The following is a 9865-nucleotide window of genomic DNA, read 5'->3' on the forward strand; positions in this document are numbered from 1 at the left end:
ATCAAGAGAAAACGGCATTCACATGCCCATCTGGAGTATTTGCATACAGAAGGATGCCATTTGGTTTGTGCAATGCACCTGCAACCTTTCAAAGGTGCATGCTCTCTATCTTCTCTGATATGGTAGAGAAGTTTCTGGAAGTCTTCATGGATGACTTTTCAGTATTTGGAGACTCATTCAGCTCCTGCCTTAACCATTTAGCACTTGTTCTGAAAAGATGCCAAGAGACCAACCTAGTTTTAAACTGGGAAAAATGTCACTTTATGGTGACTGAAGGGATTGTCCTTGGGCATAAAATTTCAAACAAGGAAATAGAGGTGGATCAAGCTAAAGTTGAAGTAATTGAAAAATTACCACCACCTGCCAATGTTAAGGCAATCAAAAGCTTTCTGGGGCATGCAGGATTCTATAAGAGATTTATAAAGGATTTTTCAAAAATTGCAAAACCTCTGAGCAATCTGCTAGCTGCTGACACGCCATTTGTGTTTGACACAAAGTGTCTGCAGGCGTTTGAGACCCTGAAAGCTAAGCTGGTCACAGCACCAGTTATTTCTGCACCGGACTGGACATTACCCTTTGAACTAATGTGTGATGCTAGTGACCATACCATTGGTGCAGTATTGGGACAGAGGCATAACAAGCTTCTGCATGTCATTTATTATGCTAGCAGTGTTTTAAATGATGCCCAGAAAAATTACACAACCACAGAAAAAGAATTACTTGCAGTGGTTTATGCCATTGACAAGTTTAGATCTTACTTAGTAGGATCAAAAGTGATTGTGTACACTGACCATGCTGCTCTTAAATATCTACTCACAAAGCAGGATTCAAAGCCCAGGCTCATAAGATGGGTGTTGCTTCTGCAAGAGTTTGATATAGAAATAAGAGACAGAAAAGGAACAGAGAATCAAGTAGCTGATCACCTGTCCCGGATAGAACCAGTAGCAGGAGCATCCCTCCCTCCTACTGAGATCTCTGAAACCTTTCCGGATGAGCAATTGTTTGCTGTTCAGGAAGTTCTGTGGTTTGCAGACATTGCAAACTATAAGACACAAGGTTCTCCTTTTGTAATAATGGAGAGGAAGCATGAAAAGCTTCTCTCACTGCAGAGTCAACCAAAGCCCCCACAGTCCAACTCTAAGTTTGGTGTTGGGAGGCCACAACCAAACTCTAAGTTTGGCGTTGAACCCCCACATTCAAACTCTAAGTTTGATGTTGGGAGGTCCCTACCTTGCTCTGATTATCTGTGAGACTCCATGAGAGCTCACTATCCAGTTAAGGACAATAAAGAAGCGCTTGCTGGGAGGCAACCCAGCCAATCACAAAATTTAATTTTATTCGTTTTGATTAATTAATTGATTTTTACAGGTATATGTCAAAGTATCTTCAAGGTAAAATAGCAATTGATTGGATTCACAGAGTTACAAGGAAATTTGGAAGCTCACTGGCGTGAAAAAGCCAGTAAGAAATATTTTGGGCGTTGAACACCCAAAAGAAGCACCCACTGGGCGTTCAACGCCAGTAAGGGTAGCCATCTGGGCGTTAAACGCCAGAAAGGAGCATCTTCTGGGCGTTGAACGCCAGAAAGAAGCACCTTCTGGGCGTTTAACGCCAGATTGACAGCATCCTGGGCGTTCAGAAAAATGCCCAGTGACAAAGGACTTCCTGGCGTTCAACGCCAGAAAGAAGCAACAGCTGGGCGTTGAACGCCCAGGAGAAGCAACAATTGGGCGTTAAACGCCCAAAACATGCAGCATTCGGGCATTTAACGCCAGGATGGTGGGGAGGAGGTAAAATTCGTTTTTCTTCCCAAATTTTCTAATTTTTATGTTTCAATTCATGATTTCCTGCATAAACATGTTTCCAAATATCATCCTTCAATTTCAAAAATTTTAATTCTAAATTCTAAGAACCCTAATTTCTAAAATCCCTTTTTCAAAAATATTACATGCATCTTAATCCATAAAAACAAATTGTTTTCCAATCCAATCCAACTCTTTTTTTTAAAGTTCTTCAACACTTAATTATCTTCTAAAATCTTTTTCAAATTAAAAATTCAGATTTATTTTTAAATATCATTCATATCTTTTTAAATTATATCTTTTTCTTATCATATTTATCTTTTATAAATCATATCTTTTATCTTATATCTTTTTTTTTAAATCTTTTTCAACTTATCATATCTTTTGAATTTCGAAATTGTCTCTCCCTCTATTCCTCTCTTATCCTTTCTTTTGCTTGAGGACAAGCAAACTTCTAAGTTTGGTGTGATTTGCCATGATCATTGAGCTAAAACTCATCAAGATCATGGCACCTAAGGAAACAGGAAGAGCAAGGATGCAACTTGAAGGAACTGAAGCGTCAGAAATTATATCTTGAAGGACCAAGCACCCCACAGACTAGAGGAACATCCACTTCCCAAAATAAAGGTCGTTGAGTTCTAATCTTTGCCTTAACTCTGTGATAACTGTTCTTATTAGAAATTTACCTTAGAAGTTATATATTAGTAGTAGTAATTAGTATCTCTACTTTGATTTTAATTCCAATTAAGTTATAATTTATTTTTCTCATCATCATCAAACATGAATAAAATAGTAAATTTTTAGAATAAAGAGGCAATATTTTTTTCGAGTTCTTAATAAGAAAATTCTAATTATTTATATGTGGTGGCAATACTTTTTTGTCTTCTGAATGAATGCCTGAACAGTGCATATTTTTTATATTGAATTTTATGAATGTTAAAATTATTGGCTCCTGAAAGAATGATGAACAAGAGAATGTTATTGATGATCTGAAAAATCACAAAATTGATTCTTGAAGCAAGAAAAAGCAGTGAAAACAAGCTTGCAAAAAAAAAAGCAAAAGAGGTAGAAAAAGCCAATAGCCCTTTAAACCAAAAGGCAAGGGTGAAAAGGATCCAAGGCTTTGAGCATCAATGGATAGGAGGGCCCAAGAAATAAATCCAGGCCTAAGCGGCTAATCAAGCTGTCCCTAACCATGTGCTTGTGGCATGCAGGTCCAAGTGAAAAGCTTGAGACTGAGTGGTTAAAGTCGTGATCCAAAGCAAAAGAGTGTGCTTAAGAACTCTGGACACCTCTAATTGGGGACTTGAGCAAAGCTAAGTCACAATCTGAAAAGGTTCACCCAGTTATGTGTCTGTGGCATTTATGTATCCGGTGGTAATACTGGAAACAAAGTGCTTAGGGCCACGGCCAAGACTCATTAAGTAGCTGTGTTCAAGAATCAACATACTAAACTAGGAGAATCAATAATACTATTTGAATTCTGAGTTCCTATGGATGCCAATCATTCTGAATTTCAAAGCATAAAGTGAGATGCCAAAACTGTTCAGAAGCAAAAAGCTACTAGCCCCGCTCATCCAATTAGAATCTGAGCTTCACTTAAAACTCTGAAATATTATTGCTTCTTAATTTCTTGTTATCCTATTTTATTTATCTAGTTGCTTGAGGATAAGCAACAGTTTAAGTTTGGTGTTGTGATGAGCGGATATTTTATACGCTTTTTGGGGGTAATTTCATGTAGATTTTAGCATGTTTTAATTGGTTTTTAGTTAAATATTATTAGTTTTTAGGCAAAAATCATATTTCTAGACTTTACTATGAGTTTGTGTGTTTTTCTGTGATTTCAGGTATTTTCTGGCTGAAATTGAGGGAGCTGAGCAAAAATCTGAGTTAGGCTGAAAAAGGACTGCTGATGTTGTTGGATCCTGATCTCCCTGCACTCGAAATGGATTTTCTGGAGCTACAGGAGTCCAATTGGCGCTCTCTCAACAGCGTTGGAAAGTAGACATCCAGGGCTTTCCAGCAATATATAATAGTTCATACTTTGCGCGAAGATAGACGACGTAACTTGGCGTTGAACGCCAAGTACATGCTGGTGTCTGGAGTTAAACGCCAGAAACACGTCATGATCCGGAGTTGAACGCCCAAAACACGTTATAACTTGGAGTTCAACTCCAAGAAAAGCCTCAGTTCGTGGATAGCTTTAGTCTCAGCCCCAGCACACACCAAGTGGGCCCCAGAAGTGGATTTCTGCACCAATTATCTTAGTTTACTCATATTCTGCAAACCTAGGTTACTAGTTTACTATTTAAACAACTTTTAGAGAATTATTTTGGATCTCATGACATTTTCAGATCTGAATTACATACTTTTTGACGGCATGAGTCTCTAAACTCCATTGTTGGGGGTGAGGAGCTCTGCAGCGTCTCGATGAATTAATGCAATTGGTTCTATTTCACTCAAACGTGTGTATGGTCTGATCTAAGATGTTTATTCGCGCTTAATTATGAAGGAGGTGATGATCCGTGACACTCATCACCTCCCTCAATCCATGAACAGGTGCCTGACAAACATCTCCGTTCTACATCAGACTGAATGAGCTTCTCTTAGATTCCTTAATCAGAATCTCTGCGGTATAAGCTAGAATTGATGGCGGCCACTCTTGAGAATCCGGAAGGTCTAAACCTTGTCTGTGGTATTCTGAGTAGGATTCAAGGATTGAATGGCTGTGACGCGCTTCAAACTCACGATTGCATGGTGTGATGACAAACGCAAAAGGATCAATGGATCCTATTCCAACATGATCGAGAACCAACAGCTGATTAGCCGTGCTGTGACAGAGCACCTGGACCGTTTTCACTGAGAGGATGGGAGGTAGCTGATTAGCGGATAATTTGTACCCTTTTTGGCATTGTTTTTAGTATGTTTTTAGTATGATCTAGTTAGTTTTTAGTATATTTTTATTAGTTTTTAGTTAAAATTCACTTTTCTGGACTTTACTATGAGTTTGTGTGTTTTTCTGTGATTTCAGGTATTTTCTGGCTGAAATTGAGGGACCTGAGCAAAAATCTGATCCAGAGACTGAAAAGGGCTGCAAATGCTGTTGGATTCTGACCTCCCTGCACTCGAAGTGGATTTTCTGGAGCTACAGAAGCCCAATTGACGCGCTCTCAACGGCGTTGGAAAGTAGACATCCTGGGCTTTCCAGCAATATATGATAGTCCATACTTTGCCCAAGATTTGATGGCCCAAACCGGCGTTCAAAGTCACCCTCAGGAATTCCAGCGTTAAACGCCGGAACTGGCACCTAAATGGGAGTTAAACGCCCAAACTGGCATAAAAGCTGGCGTTTAACTCCAAGAAAAGTCTCTACACGAAATTGCTTCATTGCTCAGCCCAAGCACACACCAAGTGGGCCCGGAAGTGGATTTTTATGTCATTTACTCATCTTTGTAAACCTTAGGCTACTAGTTTTCTATAAGTAGGACCTTTTGCTATTGTATTTTCATCTTTGGACATCTAGTTCTTAGATCATTGGGAGGCTGGCCTCACGGCCATGCCTAGACCTTGTTCTTATGTATTTTCAATGGTGGAGTTTCTACACACCATAGATTAAGGTGTGGAGCTCTGCTGTACCTCGAGTATTAATGCAATTACTATTGTTCTTCTATTCAATTCTGCTTGTTCTTTGTCCAAGATATCACTTGTTCTTCAACTTGATGAATGTGATGATCCGTGACACTCATCATCATTCTCACCTATGAACAAGGTGACTGACAACCACTTTTGTTCTACAAGCAACCAAGGCTCTAGTGAATATCTCTTGGATTCCTGATACACGATGCATGGTTGATCGCCTGACAACTGAGTGCTCGCCTGACAAACGAGCCAGCCATTCCGTGAGATCAGAGTCTTCGTGGTATAGGCGAGAACAGATGGCGGCATTCAAGAGAATCCGGAAGGTCTAACCTTGTCTGTGGTATTCTGAGTAGGATTCAATGATTGAATGACTGTGACGTGCTTCAAACTCCTAGCAGGCGGGGCGTTAGTGACAGACGCAAAAGAATCACTGGATTCTATTCCGGCCTGACCGAGAACCGACAGCTGATTAGCCATATGCTGTGACAGAGCATAGGAACATTTTCACTGAGAGGATGGGAGGTAGCCACTGACAACGGTGAAACCCTACATAAGCTTGCCATGGAAAGGAGTAAGAAGGATTGGATGAAGACAGTAGGAAAGCAGAGACGGAAGGGAAGGCATCTTCATACGCTTATCTGAAGTTCCTACCATGAATTACATAAGTACCTCTATCTTTATCTTTATGCTTTATTCGTATATTACTATACCCATTTGAGTCCGCCTGACTAAGATTTACAAGGTGACCATAGCTTGCTTCATACCAACAATCTCCGTGGGATCGACCCTTACTCACGTAAGGTATTACTTGGACGACCCAGTGCACTTGCTGGTTAGTTGTGCAAAGTTGTGTAGTGATCACAATTTCGCGCACCAAGTTTTTGGCGCCGTTGCCGGGGATTGTTCGAGTATGGACAACTGACGGTTCATCTTGTTGCTTAGATTAGGTATTTTTCTTCAGAGTTCTTAAGAATGAATTCTAGTGTTTCAAGGTGATGTTCTTATCATCACCAAAGCTGATTGATCCTCATCAATTTAGCTCTTGAATGCAATGTCCTGCTGAAGCTTGGCTAGCTATGTCTAATTCCTTTAGACTAAAGCTTTAGACTAACATTGCATGATTCCTGGAATTCTCATTAAGAATTTTGATATTTTTATTTTTCCTCTTAATTTTCGAAAAACAAAAAAAAATTACAAAATCATAAAAACCAAAAATATTTTATGTTTCTTGCTTGAGTCTAGTGTCTCATCTTAAGTTTGGTGTCAATTGCATGCATTCATTCATGTGTCTTAAGGATCTTCAAGTAATTCTTGATTATTTCTTACTCTAATCTTTAAATTCTCTTGACTTGAGTGTTTTGTGTGTCTCATATGCATTCTCATTAGTGTCAGTAGTATACAAACTGCTAAGTTTGGTGTCTTGCATGCATTGTTATTTGATTTTAGTTGCATTTTGATTATTAAAAATCCAAAAATATTTTAAATTTGTGTCCTCTCAAGTCAATAATACAGAGACTTGAAGATTCAGAACATACAGCAGAGGAATTGCACAGAAAAAGCTGGGCGTTCAAAACGCCCAGTGAAGAAGGACAGACTGGCGTTTAAACGCCAGCCAGGGTGCCTGGTTGGGCGTTTAACGCCCAAAAAGGTAGTGCATTGGGCGTTAAACGCCAGAATGTGCACCATTCTGGGCGTTTAACGCCAAGATGGCACAAGGGGGAGGATTTTGTTTTCAAATCAATTTTTTTTTCAAGTTTTCAAAGTTTTTCAAAATCAAATATTTTTCAAATCATATCTTTTCAATCAAATGTTTTCAAAATCAATTTCTTTCCTTTTTCAAAGATACTTACTAACAATTAATGATTTGATTGAACATCTCAAGTTTGTTACCTTTTCTGTTGAGAAAGGTTTAATGTTTGAATCATATCTTTTCTTGTTAGCCAAGTCATTAATTTTTAAAATCAAATCTTTTTAAAATTGTTTTCAAATCATATCTTTTCAATCACATATTTTTTTTTAAAACCAATCATATCTTCTTAACCTCATCTTTTTCAAAATAGTTTTCAATCAAATCTTTTTGACTTCTAATTTCAAAATCTTTTTCAAAAATCACTTGATTCCTTTTCCACTGTGAGTTTTCGAAAATTATCAATCAATTTTTCAAAATGATTTTAAAAACTTTTTAATTAATTTTCAAAAATTCTCTTCCCCTCTTCCCACATCCTTTTATTTATGGAGTACTACTCCTTCTCAATGCACAATTCGAACTCTATCTGATTAAAGTTCGAATTCTTCTACCTCCTTCTTCTATTTTTCTTTTCCTCTGACACCTCAAGGAATCTCTATACTGTGACATAGAGGATTCTACGTTTTCTTGTTCTCTTCTCTTTCATATGAGCAGGAGCAGAGACAAAGGCATTCTTGTTGAAGCTGACCCTGAACCTGAAAGGACCTTGAAGCGGAAGCTAAGAGAAGCTAAGGCACAACTCTCTGTTGAGGACCTGACCGAATTCTTCAAAGAAGAAAAACCCATGGCAGCCGAAAACAACAACAATGCCAACAATGCAAGGAAGGTGCTGGTTGACTTTACTGCACCTACTCCCGACTTCTATGGGAGAAGCATCTCAATCCCTGCCATTGGAGCAAACAACTTTGAGCTTAAGCCTCAATTAGTTTCTCTAATGCAACAGAATTGCAAGTTCCATGGACTTCCATTGGAAGATCCTCATCAGTTCTTAGCTGAATTCTTGCAAATCTGTGACACAGTCAAGACTAATGGGGTTGACCCTGAGGTCTACAGACTGATGCTGTTCCCTTTTGCTGTAAGAGACAGAGCTAGAATATGGTTGGACTCTCAACCTAAAGAAAGCCTGGACTCTTGGGAAAAGCTAGTCAATGCCTTCTTGGCAAAGTTCTTTCCACCTCAAAAATTGAGTAAGCTTAGAGTGGAAGTCCAAACCTTCAGACAGAAGGATGGTGAATCCCTCTATGAAGCTTGGGAAAGATACAAACAATTGACCAGAAAGTGTCCTTCTGACATGCTTTCTGAATGGAGCATCATAGGTATTTTCTATGATGGTCTCTCTGAACTATCCAAGATGTCTTTGGATAGCTCTGCTGGAGGATCTCTTCATCTGAAGAAGACGCCTACAGAAGCCCAAGAGCTAATTGAAATGGTTGCAAATAACCAATTCATGTACACTTCTGAAAGAAATCCTGTGAACAATGGGACAAGTCAGAAGAAAGGAGTTCTTGAGATTGATGCTCTGAATGCCATATTGGCTCAGAACAAGATATTGACTCAACAAGTCAATTTGATTTCTCAAAGTCTGTCTGGAATGCAAAATGCACCAAGCAGTACTAAGGATGCTTCATCTGAGGAAGAAGCCTATGATCCTGAGAACCCTTCAATGGAAGAGGTGAATTACCTAGGAGAACCCTATGGAAACACCTATAATTCATCATGGAGAAATCATCCAAATCTCTCATGGAAGAATCAAGAGAAACCTCAACAAGGTTTCAATAACAATAATGGTGGAAGAAACAGGTTTAGCAATGGCAAGCCTTTTCCATCATCTTCTCAGCAACAGACAGAGAATTCTAAGCAGAGCCCCTCTGACTTAGCAACCATGGTCTCTGATCTAATTAAAACCACTCAAAGTTTCATGACTGAAACAAGGTCCTCCATTAGGAATTTGGAGGCACAAGTGGGACAGCTGAGCAAGAAAGTTACTGAACTCCCTCCTAGTACTCTCCCAAGCAACACAGAAGAAAATCCAAAAGGAGAGTGCAAGGCCATCAACATGGCCGAATTTGGAGAGGAAGGAGAGGCAGTGAACGCCACTGAGGAAGACCTCAATAGGCGTACACAGACCTCCACTGAGTTCCTCAATGAGGAACCATGGGAATCTGAGGCTCAAAATGAGACCATAGAGATTCCATTGAACTTACTTCTGCCTTTCATGAGCTCTGATGAGTATTCTTCCTCTGAAGAGGATGAGTATGTCACTGAAGAGCAAGTTGCTAAATACCTTGGAGCAATCATGAAGCTAAATGACAAGTTATTTGGAAATGAGACTTGGGAGAATGAACCTCCTTTGCTCACCAAAGAACTGGATGACTTGTCTAGGCAGAAATTACCTCAAAAGAGACAAGATCCTGGGAAGTTTTCCATACCTTGTACCATAGGCACCATGACCTTCAAGAAGGCTCTGTGTGACTTAGGGTCAAGTGTAAACCTCATGCCTCTCTCTGTAATGGAGAAGCTAGGGATCTTTGAGGTACAAGCTGCAAGAATCTCACTAGAGATGGCAGACAACTCAAGAAACAAGCTCATGGACTTGTAGAGAATGTTTTGGTAAAGTTGAAGACCATTACATCCCTACTGATTTCATAGTCCTAGAGACTGGGAAGTGCATGGATGA

General features: G+C 39.3%; 1 non-coding gene across 1 annotated transcript; it reads right to left on the bottom strand.

The window, feature by feature from the left end:
* Positions 1-8377: 8377 nt before the first annotated feature.
* LOC130942859 (small nucleolar RNA R71) lies at positions 8378-8485 on the bottom strand. The gene has a single exon (XR_009071406.1). It is a non-coding gene; the product is annotated as a small nucleolar RNA R71 (small nucleolar RNA).
* Between the last annotated feature and the right edge of the window lie 1380 nt (positions 8486-9865).

This window comes from Arachis stenosperma, chromosome 7, assembly GCF_014773155.1.
Source record: "Arachis stenosperma cultivar V10309 chromosome 7, arast.V10309.gnm1.PFL2, whole genome shotgun sequence".
Classification (NCBI taxonomy): Eukaryota; Viridiplantae; Streptophyta; class Magnoliopsida; order Fabales; family Fabaceae; genus Arachis; species Arachis stenosperma.